The sequence below is a fragment of the Ursus maritimus genome, unplaced genomic scaffold (genome assembly GCF_017311325.1).
Source record: "Ursus maritimus isolate PB19 unplaced genomic scaffold, ASM1731132v1 scaffold_34, whole genome shotgun sequence".
Taxonomy (NCBI): domain Eukaryota; kingdom Metazoa; phylum Chordata; class Mammalia; order Carnivora; family Ursidae; genus Ursus; species Ursus maritimus.
Genome location: NW_024426008.1, coordinates 15936503 through 15949942, shown reverse-complemented (window position 1 = coordinate 15949942; position 13440 = coordinate 15936503). Strand labels below are relative to the sequence as shown.

General features: G+C 38.6%; 1 protein-coding gene and 1 pseudogene across 2 annotated transcripts in view; one reads left to right on the top strand and one right to left on the bottom strand.

The window, feature by feature from the left end:
* The window catches only part of ABHD17B (abhydrolase domain containing 17B, depalmitoylase), a 48730-nt gene that overhangs the window by 29527 nt on the left and 5763 nt on the right, over nucleotides 1-13440 (bottom strand). The window lies entirely within an intron of this gene.
* Nucleotides 345-1815, top strand: LOC103663343 (annotated as a pseudogene).

Here is a 13440-nt window from a genome sequence, read left to right as displayed (position 1 = left end):
ATCCCCCAGATTTACAGATACTGGGAAAAGGAGAGCGTTAGAATTTTAGTCTGTGAATATAATGAGATGCTAGAGTTTTAGAGTAAGGCTGCCAGCTTTTCACAGAAGATCTATAAAAAGGTACTAAAATTACCATACTAATATCAACTGAAGAAATATATATGTTTCTCTTCTCCTAAAAGACATATGCAAACCCCTTCCTCAGGACAAAAGACTATCATTCTCTCCCCACCTTTTAAAAGGCAAATATCCTTCTCCGAAAAAAAAAAACAAACGGTGGGAGGGCCCTGGAACAGGGGGCTGCAATGGTGGTTTCTGCAGCAGCATCCGGGGTTAGGGTGGCAGCGGTGGTCCGAGCTGCCAAGACTGCAGAGCTTGCAGAGGCAAGGCCAAGGACAAGGAGTGGGTCCCCATCACCAAGCTGGGCCGCCTAGTGAAGGACATGAAGATCAAGTCCTGGAAGATATCTACTTCTACTCCCCTGCCCATCAAGGAATCTGAGATCACCGATTTTTTCCTGAGGGCATCCCTCAAGGATATGGTTTTTTAAGACTATGCTGGTACAAAAGCAGATCTGTGCTGGCCAGTGGACCAGGTTCAAGGCATTTGTTGCCATCGGAGAGGACTATGGACACAGCAGTCTGGGTGTGCAGTGGTCCAAAGAGGTCGCCACTGCCATCATGGGGCCATGATTCCAGACAAGCTTTCCATCGACCTGTGTGGCAAGGCTACTTGGGTAACAAGATCAGCAAACCCCACACTGTCCCTTGCAAGGTGACCGGCTGCTGAGGCTCTGCACTGGTGTGCCTCACCTGACCCCAGGGGTACTGGCATTGCCTCAGCTCCTATGCCCAAGAAGCTACTGATGGTGGCCAGTATGGACGACTGCTACACCTCAGCCAGGGACTGCACTGCCACCATGGGCAACTTCACCAAGGCCACTTTTGATGCCATTCCCAAGACCTACAGCTAGCTCACCCTGACTCTGGAAACAGACTGCATTCACCAAGTCTCCCTATCAGGAATTCACTAACTGGGGTGCCTGGGGGGGTTCAGATGGTTGGGTGTCTGCCTTCAGTTCAGGTCATGATGTCCAGGTCCTGGGACTGAGCCCTACATTGGGCTCTTGGCTCAGCAGGGAGTCTGCTTCTCCCTCTGCCTCTCCCCCTGCTTGGGCTCTTTCTGCAACTCTCAAATGATAAAATCTTAAAAAAAAGAAAAAAAAAAGTAAAAAAAAAAAAAAGGAATTCACTGACCATCTTGTAATGACCCACACCAGAGTCTTCATATAAAGGACTCAGGCTCCTGCTGTGGCCACCACATGTTTTATAGAAGAAAAATAAATGAATTAAAGCCTATTAAAAAAAAACAAAAATAAAAGGCAAATGGCAAGAATAAAGCGAAAACTACAATAGAGAAAACTGATCAAGTCCATGTATACATTTTTCATGTTGGTCAAAATGGGTGCCTTTTCTGAGCTGAAGTTGAATTAGGTTAGAAATGTTGTATGTATCTCTTCCAGCAGCACTGGGGCTGATTATATGGAAAACATTTTAGAATAAAATAAGGCTTCGGACTGTCTACTAGTAGACTTCCACAAAGAAGTAGGGAATAGTAAGAAAACTTTTAGGTGTTTCCTAAGAGACACATAAATTTATAAGTAGAAATAATTTTAAGTGCCAATTAATGCTAATAGATTGATTTGCCCTTTTTTTTTTTTAAAGATTTTATTTATTTATTTGACAGAGATAGAGACAACCAGCGAGAGAGGGAACAAAAGCAGGGGGAGTGGGAGAGGAAGAAGCAGGCTCATAGTGGAGGAGCCTGATGTGGGGCTCGATGCCAGATTGCCGGGATCACGCCCTGAGCCGAAGGCAGACGCTTAACCGCTGTGCCACCCAGGCGCCCCTAATTTGCCCTTCTTACCTAAAGATTAATCTAAGAAAAACTGCAGCTCTCTTTCTCTCTACAGCAGCTCCAGTAAGTTATAAAATTAGTTAACAGTTGCCTTAGAGGGCTTTAACTGCTCCATGTAACTTCTTGTAAACTTGTTACACATGAGATATGAAATCATCTAGCGAGAAATTACTTAAGACATAAAACCAAGACTATAACAATGTACAAGAGCTGGATAAAATCATGAGCCTTTTGTCACAAAAGTGAGAAAGAAATGTCAACAATAAACGTATTTTAAAAATCAGAATAACATATAAAAGTATAAACACTGACTACTGTCTAAATTTAACAACGTATCAGGTTTCATCCTCCCACCTTTTTGAAGATTTTATTTATCTGTCAGAGAGATGGGGACAGAGCGCCTGAACGCACAAGCAGGGGGAGTAGCAGGCAGGGAGAGGGAGAAGCAGGCTCCCTGATGAGCAAAGAGCAGGATGTAAGACTCAATCCCAAACCCCTGGGATTATGACCTGAACTAAAGGCAGATGCTTAACTGACTGAGCCACCCAGGCGCCCCCGGAGTCTAACTTTTCCTTTCTCTGACAGTTACCTTTTCCCTTGGTTTCTTTAGCTTTTACCTTCTACTTTAACATTTTCTTCAAAGACTCCCTTTTTGAAAGAAAAGAAATTTCAATTGCCTTCCTCGTTATTACGACTTTCTGCTGTCTTTATAGGATAGACTGAAAATGGAAGTGGTCAAATCTGCATATACGAATTAAACGTTAATTCTCAAAATAGGCTTTTCCACTAGGCCAGTTCTGAGATATAACCTCTTAAGAACGTTTACTTGGTGAAGGAGTGAGATTTCAGTTATTTAAATTAAGTCAGTGTTACCCTACCACTTATTTAATAAAGCAGTAGAGAGAAGTGGGGCAGATATAAATCTGTTTCAACATGAAAGAAACAAAACCAAACCACATGGCTTCAGAGTAGATCAGGGTACAATTTCAACGTTCCTACAAATAATTTTGAAAAAGGTACCTTTATCAACCATGTGGAAAACAGAACCATAGAACTGCATGATAAGCAGCATATGAGTATATTCCTCCACACATATATATAATACACAGGGCCTTTTTATAGGGATATGGGGGGAATATGGAACTTATGCAGTCCCAATATAAGTATTATATTCCTTAACAAGATCACTGCCTCTCTTTACAGATTGTGTAACAAGTCAGTCAATTCTTACTAATATGGCCTTCAGTTTGTCTACCAACAGTCTGGCCATCTCCACCACTTCCATTTCTCTGCTTGCCAAAGTTGCTTTTCCTTAGCTATACTCAGCAGTAAGTAAAAATGTGAAGAAATTACCACTACTCCTAGAAAATGTGCAGACAACACAGTTGTCACTGTCACTTGTGCTTAATACCTTTCCTATCCCAAGAAATAATCATTTTGTCAATGTTTCTTCAAACATGAAAGTTTTACCTTTTGCACACATTTTCTTAAGGAGTACATAACACAAACTAGAATAAGTATTTCAAAAAAAAAAAAGGTTTAAATGCCAAATTAAAGAAAACAACATATTTAATAAATTAGGACTCAGTTTAAATTCTTCCAGACTGTGAACAAATCACTTAACTGCTGAGTGTCTCCTCATTTGAAAACATAAGGTAACTGGTCTCTTGTTCATTCAAGTCTTTTTGAATTCTAAATTCAGGTGCTCTTTTTGTAAATTGGTAGCCAGCCAGTATCAGTCGTTAAACGTCTGCCTTTGGCTCAGGTTGTGATCCCAGCTTTCTGGGATCGAGTCCCGCATCCGGCTCCCTGCTCAGCGAGAAGCCTACTTCTCCCTCTCCCATTCCCCCTGCTTGTGTTCCCTCTCTCTGTCAAATAAATAAATAAAATCTTTAAAAAAAAATTGGTAGCCAATATTTTATATGTATTATAATGAATGAATATACAATTTATTATTAATAAATTAATGCTGTACAGGGTCTTTTCATCTTATAAAAATTCAGTGCTATATCATGTGGGGTAGATTTTAAGCTTCAGAAATCAGACAAAAGTAGATATCAATAATTAGAAAAAACTTTGTGGACGTAGAACTTTACACTAGGATGTGACTTACAAAAGCAGAGGGAAAACTCTCTAGGCTGGGACAATGATACAGGTAAAAGTATAATAGTAAGAACTAAAGCAAAGGGTGCATGGTAGAAAGATAGGGAAAAAATTGGGACAGGGAAGGATTAGATAAATGTTCAACAATGTACAGAAACCACTGTAGTTCTTACGCATGTGTTAGAATGATACGGTCATTTAGGCAACTGCATAAAAGCCTATGTACCGGTGACTTAAGTAGAGCACAGTAACTTGTTAACTACTGTACTGATGAAGAATTTATTTAAATTTTTAGATTTCAAATTAAGATTTTTAAAAACAAGCCTCAAACAGGCGCATATTTCAACCTACTACATGGAGGTAGGTCAAACACACTATTAAGAAAGTAGAAAATCAACAAATGGTTATCATATTGCAAAATGTGTAAACCACATCCTTCAGTTAAATATCAACACCTGACTACCTTTAAAAGTAATTGTTTCTCTACATCAGTAATATGTAACTTTCTACTCTGCAAAATAAAGATAATCTTGATTTATTGGATGTTTGAGTTAACAAAAATTTTGCCTTATATTCTCCTCTTAAAAAGGCAAGTACAAAGTGAACGTCACAGACTTTTTTTTGCTTTCTTTTAGAGAATTTCTAGACTAGGTCTGCGAAGTCTTTTACTCAAAACTGATAGAGAACATCATTTCTGAATCTTCATGCCAAATAATGCAACTGGAGAAGAGTGGGATGGAGAGAAGGGGAACAGTGGCTTGGACAAATAGTGGGGCAAATCTTTGTTATCTGATTTGAGAAGAACCTGATAGGCTAGTTTTTGGTAGTCTATACATATAGTGTACCTCTGTTATAAATACTTGTTTGGGAGGGAGAAAGCAAGCATTAAGACGGATAGTCCTTTCATCCTTCCAAATGCCATTAATTGGGTTACTAAGGAACGCCTTATAGTACTATGTTTCTAGTTATCGTTTTATTTAAAATGAACTTTTATGCCCCTAAGTGCCTCAATTTTAATGTGAGAAGACTGAAATACAAGAGCTGGAGCTTTTCCAGCAAGAATATTTTATTATACTGAATCCTCCTTTTTATCTGCCTGGATGTTTTTGGGCATCATATCCTACATTCACATTATTTTTCTTTATACAACTAGATATAGTTCTCTTCCTCTCCTTGCTCCTACAGAAAGAGAAATCTGTACATTCTATTAAGAACACCAAAAATATAAAAATAGTTGTTTTTTTTTTTTTTTTAAGATTTTATTTATTTGACAGAGAGACAGCAAGAGAGGGAACACATGCAGGGGGAGTGGGAGAGAGAGAAGCAGGTTCCCGCTGAGCAGGGAGCCTGATGCGGGGCTCGATCCCAGGACTCTGGGATCATGACCTGAACCGAAGGCAGACACTTAACAACTGAGCCACCCAGGTGCCCCTGAAAATAGTTTCTAAATATGACATTTCTAAAGAAAAAAGGAAATCTGTGGGAGCATTACTAATACAAGTCAAAACAGTATTAAATAGCAGGAAGTTTACATTGACCTCCGTATCTTAAAGTATAAATACAAGAGTTCAACTGAGAAGTCATTTACTTTCCATCATCCTTAATTACAGATGAAAACATATACAATTCTCTTGATTTACTTAAGTTACTTTTCTATGCTTTTATTGTAGCTCCCAGCTTTTACGAATGAAAGGACTGACCAGGGTTATGTAGAGTTAAGACAACAGAAGGGACTCAAAAACGTGTGAATAAACAAACAAATGGAAAATACGTATGAATTTCTCCCACTCATATGTTCCACACAGCCTACTAGGTGATAACCTGCTTAAGAACTCCTCTACAGCTTCCCTCTGTACTTAGAATAATCTAACTTCTCCACAAGTCCTTAAAGGCCTTGTAGGATCCGGCCTTTGCTTACCTTTCCAAATTTATCTTGATATGCTCTCCTTTCATTATTTATGACTACAGTCTCCCTCCCCATCTTCCATCTCCTTAAAAGCATGAAGGGTTTGCACACTCCCTGACTTCTCATTATTTCAATCTCAAATGCCCCCTTTTCAGAGAGATCCGTGAACCTCGTATCTAAATTAGGTTATTCTTTTTTTTTTTTTTTTAAGATTTTCTTTATTTGAGAGAGTGAGAGAGAGAGAGAAAGCAAGAGAGCACAAGCAGGGAGAGTGGGAGAGGGAGAAGTAGGAGGGGAAGCAGGCTCCCCACGGAGCCCCACGTGGGGGCTGATCCCAGGACCATGACCTCAGCTGAAGACAGACGCTTAACCACTTAACCGACTGAGCCACCCAGGCACCCCTAAATTAGGTTATTCTTTTTTACAGCTCCCAGCTCTTTTCCTTTACAGTTGACAATTGTGATCCTTGCCACATATTCACCTGTGAGCGGACTTGATAAATACTTAAGTCTTTACTATGTGGTCACTGACCATGTGTTTTCCTTAGCACTGTCTAGGAAGTACCTGATTAATAACAATCTAAATGAGAGTAAGAAAATAAGAACCTACAGTTATACCTAAAGAACTGACAGAATATAAGCTGAGATAATGCTAAATATAATCAAAATAGATTTTGTTTTGTTGTTTTGAACTGGGATTCAAAACACTAATGTTTAATTTATGGCTTCAACCTTTTGAGGTTGAATATAACAAATTATATTTCTATTTACTCTGCATTCTATGCATTAAAAAAACACCTTCTGACAGATTTAAAATCCTTGACAGGTACTTAAATAAAGACCAATAAGCCCGGTATACATGTACAAATTACTGATTAAATGTTTTATCTGGTTAATTCCCATTAACCGCAAAACAGCAAATCAATTTCCTGATTATAAAGCGATAATACTGTATTTTTATTTATCAAGTTACATCATGAGTGTCCTTTGACAAGGTTGGAAAATCCTTTATTTAAAGGGTTAGTTGATGGTTAGCCAAAAAGAAAAAAAGTTGAAATGTTTCCCAAATGATTAATTTGGGAGGCCATTTTAAAGAGCCTAGTACTTATGAATTATTTTGAAGAGATAATTTTTCCTACTGGCAAAAATTGACCATTCTCTTATGTTTGAGGGCTTCCTTTGGGATAAAATGTGTACTAATGAGAAGGATTTACATCTTGAAGCATTCATTTTAAAGTGGTTCAGGCATTTAAAGATTTATTTATTTATTAAGAGCAAAAGAGAGGAGGGAGGAAGGGCAGAGGGGGAGAACTCAAGCAGTCCCAAGCTGAGTGCAGCACCCAGGACCCTATGAAAATGGTTCAGGCATCTGAAATAAATGATTTGCTCCTGTAGTCACCAGGTGCAGCATCTGTCTTTAGGTGATAAGGTAGCAATCAAATGCCCTAACACACCTTAAAAGAATCAAATTTGTCTCTGAAGGTGACTTGCCTTGCCATCTAGTTAGGGTAGTCAATGGCAGCTGCTAAGACCTCAGGTGGTGGAGCCGATCCTCACTCAAAAGTAGACTATCCAGGGGCGCCTGGGTGGCTCAGTCGTTGGGCATCTGCCTTTGGCTCGGGGCGTGATCCCGGCGTTCTGGGATTGAGCCTCACATCAGGCTCCTCCGCTATGAGCCTGCTTCTTCCTCTCCCACTCCCCCTGCTTGTGTTCCCTCTCTCGCTGGCTGTCTCTATCTCTGTCGAATAAATGAATAAAATCTTAAAAAAAAAAAAAAGTAGACTATCCAGTGACTGGGATACTCAGATGCTAAGAAGTTCTTCCCTTCTCCAGCTAGCATCAACATCAGGGAGTATCAGCAAATGTCTTGCTAACCATCTCCATACCCTCAGGACTTAGGGGAGGAGAATGTTGGCAATAATGGCAGCTGTAAGCCTCCGAACTTTGGGTTTTTTTTTCTGTATTACTCTCATTGCTTTCCAGTACCATCAAAGTAAGACGCGGAACTTCAGACTTAAAGAACATGGAGCCTAGCTCTGTTTTTCACTTTGGTAGGAACCCTAAAAAATGAGTCACACAGGGGCACCTGGGTGGCGCAGTTGGTTACTGCATTGGGCTCAGGTCATGATCTCAGGGTCCTGGGATGGAGCCTTGAGTTGCACTGGGCTCCCTGCTCAGTGGGGAGCCTGCCCGGCCCTCTCTCTCTGCCTGCCCCTCCCCTGCTTGTTCTCTCTTTCTCTAGCAAATGAGTAAAATCTTTAAAAAAAAGAAGTTACACATTTTGATTAAAGATGTGCTGTTATAGCTGATTAGGCAATATTTACATTTCTTTTTTTTTTTTTTTAAAGATTTTATTTATTTATTCGACAGAGATAGAGACAGCCAGAGAGAGAGGGAACACAAGCAGGGGGAGTGGGAGAGGAAGAAGCAGGCTCATAGCGGAGGAGCCTGATGTGAGGCTCGATCCCATAATGCCGGGATCAAGCCCTGAGCCAACGGCAGACACCTAACCGCTGTGCCACCCAGGCGCCCCCAATATTTACATTTCTATAAGGAAGTTAAGTTTATGCCACAGGAGAATACTCCCAAACAGGGACAAGGTAAGGTAGTAAGCAATGGTATAATGTTAGAGCAATTTGATTTCCTATTTCTAAACACATCTGGCTAGCTTGATCTGTGGAGCATGCAACTCTTTATCTTAGGGTTGTAAATTCATGCCCCACATTGGGTGTAGAGATTACTTAAAAATAAGATAAGAGAAACATTTGGATTTACAATGGCTTTCAGCAATTGAAAAAATAAACCATAATAAAATCCACAAGTATCTAATAAGTTGAACAAAAGGAAATAGCTCAGGAATTAATGCTATATATTTCTCAGAGTTGCTTCCATTTATCAGTCATTTTATTAACTTCTTGTAAGTTTGGTAATGAGAACCCTTAGAAATCAATTTGCGGCAAAACAAAATATGAAAGTTTCTACCAAGGGAGGAAAATATAATATTTAGGTTTTTTTTAAACATAAATGTTTAGTTATAACAACTGAAATAACAATGTCCTATATTTTGTGTATAAAATTATCTTTTCATAGTCTTCAGGAAAGGGTGGTTTGAGGACTCGTACTGGTCATTGATAAAGTTATTCTCTGGGAAAATGAGAAAAGCTACGGACAAGAGTAGTGGGCTTAATGATTTCAAAGGTTTGCCCTCTGTTTGTTTGGACATTATGTCCTTTCTATTTTTGTTAAAATACACTTTTTTGTGAAAAAGAAAACATGTAAAAAATTTTAAAAATTGTAATAGGCAATACGTTTAAAAAATTTTTTTAAGTAATTTCACCAGGCAAAACTTAAATTAGAAGCCTCTTACTGTTTTTCCTTTTGGGGAATTTCGCCCTTAAAAATAAAGTTATAGTACTAAGCTCTGGAACTAGACATAAATGCAATAAAATCACAGCTGAGTTACCTTCTAGTTGCGTGGTTTTAGACAACTAACTTCTCTGAGCTTCAATTTTTCGTGTCTGTAAACTTTGCGGAGTTGCTAGGAACATTAAATGAGGCAACGTCTAAATTCCTGGCATACTAGATTCAGAAAAAGATGTTCTTTTACTTGGAACAGGCAGGCACGTATTTGATGATCTCTTTCTGAACCCTAGAAATCAATTCATTGACTCCTGATTGCCTTTTCACTCCTTTGAAATCTCACTCCCTCATGACCAATCCCTCCGACACACTCTAGGTTGTTCCAATGCCTCTAGTATCTTCAGAGACCCTGCCTAATCAATTGTCCTGTTTCCCATATCCTCACAGCCTCTCCTGCTCTCCTGGATCATATCTTCTGTTTATAAACATATTCAAGATTCTCCTCTTTTTTAAAAAAAAGTGGGTATATCTATATCTAGAGTCTAATTACCATCTCTGAGTGTCCTTCAGAATCCAACCTTTTTATTCTTACTTCCCACTCTTCCACAATAGGTCCCAAATGAATTGTGCTCTAGTATCTATAAAACTGTTGACCCATTTAAGATTACCAATAACCTCTTAAAACTTCAATGTGCAGGGGCACCTGGGTGGCCCAATTGGTTAAACATCTGCTTTTAGCTCAGGTCATGATCCCAGAATCCTGGGATCAAGCCCTGGGTCAGGCTCTCCACTCCACTGGGAGTCTGCTTCTCCCTCTGCCCCTCAACCCCCCCTCATGCCTGCTCTCTCGAGCACTGATAAATAAAATCTTAAAAAAAAAAATATTTTTTTTCAAAGTGCATGGGGCACTTCTCTGTCTTCAATTTACACCACCACTTTGTGGCATTAGACACCATTGTCCTGTCCTTTCCTTCTTGAAACTAACTTCCAATCTTGGTTTTTCTGGTGATCTCTTTAAAGGTTATTACTTTTACAGATTGGCCTTTTGTCTTCCTCTTTTAACTCACCCAAACCCATGGGTTTAACTACTACTTTGGTCTTTTGTTTTCCAGTCTTATCTCACCTGTACCCATGGCTTTAACTAACTCTTACACACTAACGAGGCCTAAATCTAAAAAATTTCTAGCACAGACTTCTCCCCTAAGCTACAGACCCTATCTCCATCTGTATTCCCTCTCAGCTCCCTTTTCCTCTCTTCATTCCTCTCAATCAAGGCCTGTCTCCTATTTATCTCTCTCCACTCCTTCAGCCACATCTTGGCTCAACCACTTTTTATTTAACATTATAAAACCAATAATATCTATCTCTGTTCTTCTAATCCACACTCTACCCCGCAGCCAGGTGATGTCACTTTCCTGTTTAACTCTTTCAATGGGCCTTACAGTCCTCCTGAATAAATTAAATACTTTAGTATGTCATACATGATGATCTCCTCACCCTCTTTGCTTCCCAGTCTCTAGCCTTTAATTTCTGAGCACTTCCTTATTCATTCATTCTACTGAACATACTATTCCTCAATGAGAGATCTACTCTTTCTTCCCTCTATGCCTTTGTGCATACTGTTCCTCTCCACTGGTTAAATCCCCCCCCAACTCAATCACCTCCTCTAGCAATAAATGTTTACTGTTTTTTAAGCCCTCTAAGTTTTACTTCTTTCTCTAGGGGGGAAAAAATCTCCTCTGAAGAATGCTCATGCTGACAGATTTAATCTCTTCAATGAAATTTCTTTTGTATCAAATCACGAAGCAAAATGTCTTAGGAATTCTAATAAAAAAAATTGAGAACAACTACCCTAGAGGATTGTATCTGAATGTCCTTAATGTATAATTGTAAAAAGTTCCCCTCACTCTTACTAACTTTACTGCCCTACAATCTTTATTAATACAAGTGTCGTTAACGTCTTTTAAAAAGCTGCAAACAAAATTTAACCCGTAGTGTTTCAGTTCTAAGTTTGCCAAAACCAGTTACCGAAAGGCATTATTTTCTTGGTAATAACTGATGTGCAAAGAATTTTTTTTTTTGAGGTTGGGGATGGCTAAGCTAGAAAGTAAAAAAATATCTAGGTCACAGTTAGTGGATGGCATGTTTGGGAAAAGTTTATTAGAGGGATTATTTCAACTGATCTTAATTTTAAAAACAAATTTAAGAACAATCTAAATTCAGAAGCCAAACAAGTTTACTGCAATTGATAAAATGATAATGTCTTCTGTTTTTGTTCCTGGAGGCACTCTTGCTCTACTTTGGGTTTGTTGAGGTTACAATGCAGTTTTGCTTACACCAAGTTAATGAGGTTATTTCAACCCTCTCTCTTCTTCACCCTGACCTACACTAAGCATACTTATTTTCTTAATCCTATTCTTTTAATGCGACTGCATCTTAAAAATAAATGTTTAATAATCCAAGACAACCATAACATTTGAATTTCTTTAGTAGTATGTATTTTTAAAAGTGAAGACCTCTAACTCTATTGCCAATTCTAATACTACCTCCTTAGATACTATGCAAAGCTTCATGGGGGAAAATGGAAAATAAATTTGTAACTGTAATACTGTTTTGTTATAATGGTTTTCCAAAGGCCACACAATCTAACAATGTTACATAAGCTACATGTTTTTGCTTTTATACTTTAAAGAGTCAATTTTAGCAGTATTGCAGAAAAAAGAAAAAAGGAGCACAAGGAAAAATACAACCAAATGTAATCAGATTTCATCCGAACTCTCCTTGACTTTCTGTGTCACTTTATACCATTTAGCAGCTTCAATTTATTCCAAGCGCAAGATGATACATATCCACTGCCTCCATCACAAAGATGGTGTGGTGATCAATGAGGTAATGCCTGTAATATATTTTGAAGCTCTAGCACAAAGACACCTTAAATACAAAACACTTTCTCAACAAATCTGAGAGGATTTTCACATTAAAAAAAGGGTTAAAGATAGTTTACAAATGAATATATGTTAATAAAATATAACCCTGACTAGTTCTTTTCATTAGTATTTCAGAAGAGGTAGGATAAAATTTATCAACTGGTGACACAGATAATTACACTGTGATAAATGCTATGAAAATACAGAGTGCCATGTGAGAACTAGGTGGGGGTAGGAGGTGGGTGTTTTCACTTGTTATCTCCTTTAATCTTAATAATACTTTTCTTAGGTTATCATCCTTTAATACATGAGAAAATCAAAGCTTCAGGTTTAACTCAGTTAATTTGTCCAACTTCACACAACTTATTAAGTGGGACAGCCAGGGATACACGTTTAACTTAAGACTATACTGTCAACTCTTCCAAGATTTTGCTAATACTTGCATGGCTAGTGTCTTCGATGCTCATTCTCCCCTTCTCAGTGAAGTTACCCTAACTACACTATTTGCTAGGTCAAACCGCCTCCTTTGATTACCCCCTACTAGCCTTCACTACTTTTTCTTTAGAAGTATTAATCACTTTCTAAATATTAGGTATTTTTTAAATTTTGCATACTGCCTGTGGTCCTCTGCTAGGTGGTGAGCCCTAGGAAGCTAGGGATCTTTGCTTATTGTTTACAGATGTACCCCCCAAAATCTAAAATAGTATCTGACACACAATAGATACTGACCCAATTTTCCTTAACCACTTTTCACCTTTAACTGTATGCATAAAGAACTTGTGTAACCATTCTCATTTTTATTTCTAGGGGAAACAAAAACAGGACCTATTTCTGAGACAAATTAACATCAAGGTAATATTTTAATTTAGTCTAAAATTTAGTTTAAAAATCAGGGTCATAGGGGCGCCTGGGTAGCACAGCAGTTAAGCGTCTGCGCCTAAGCGTCTGCCTTCGGCTCAGGGCGTGATCCCGGCGTTGTGGGATCGAGCCCCACATCAGGCTCCTCCGCTATGAGCCTGCTTCTTCCTCTCCCACTCCCCCTGCTTGTGTTCCCTCTCTTGCTGGCTGTCTCTATCTCTGTCGAATAAATAAATTAAAAAAAAATCTAAAAAAAATAAAAAAATAAAAAAAAATAAAAATTAGGGTCATAATAACCATTTAAAAAAACTGTAGCCAGAATAAAAAGTGATGAGGACACATGTAAAACAAACTGAATGTGAAGGATGCC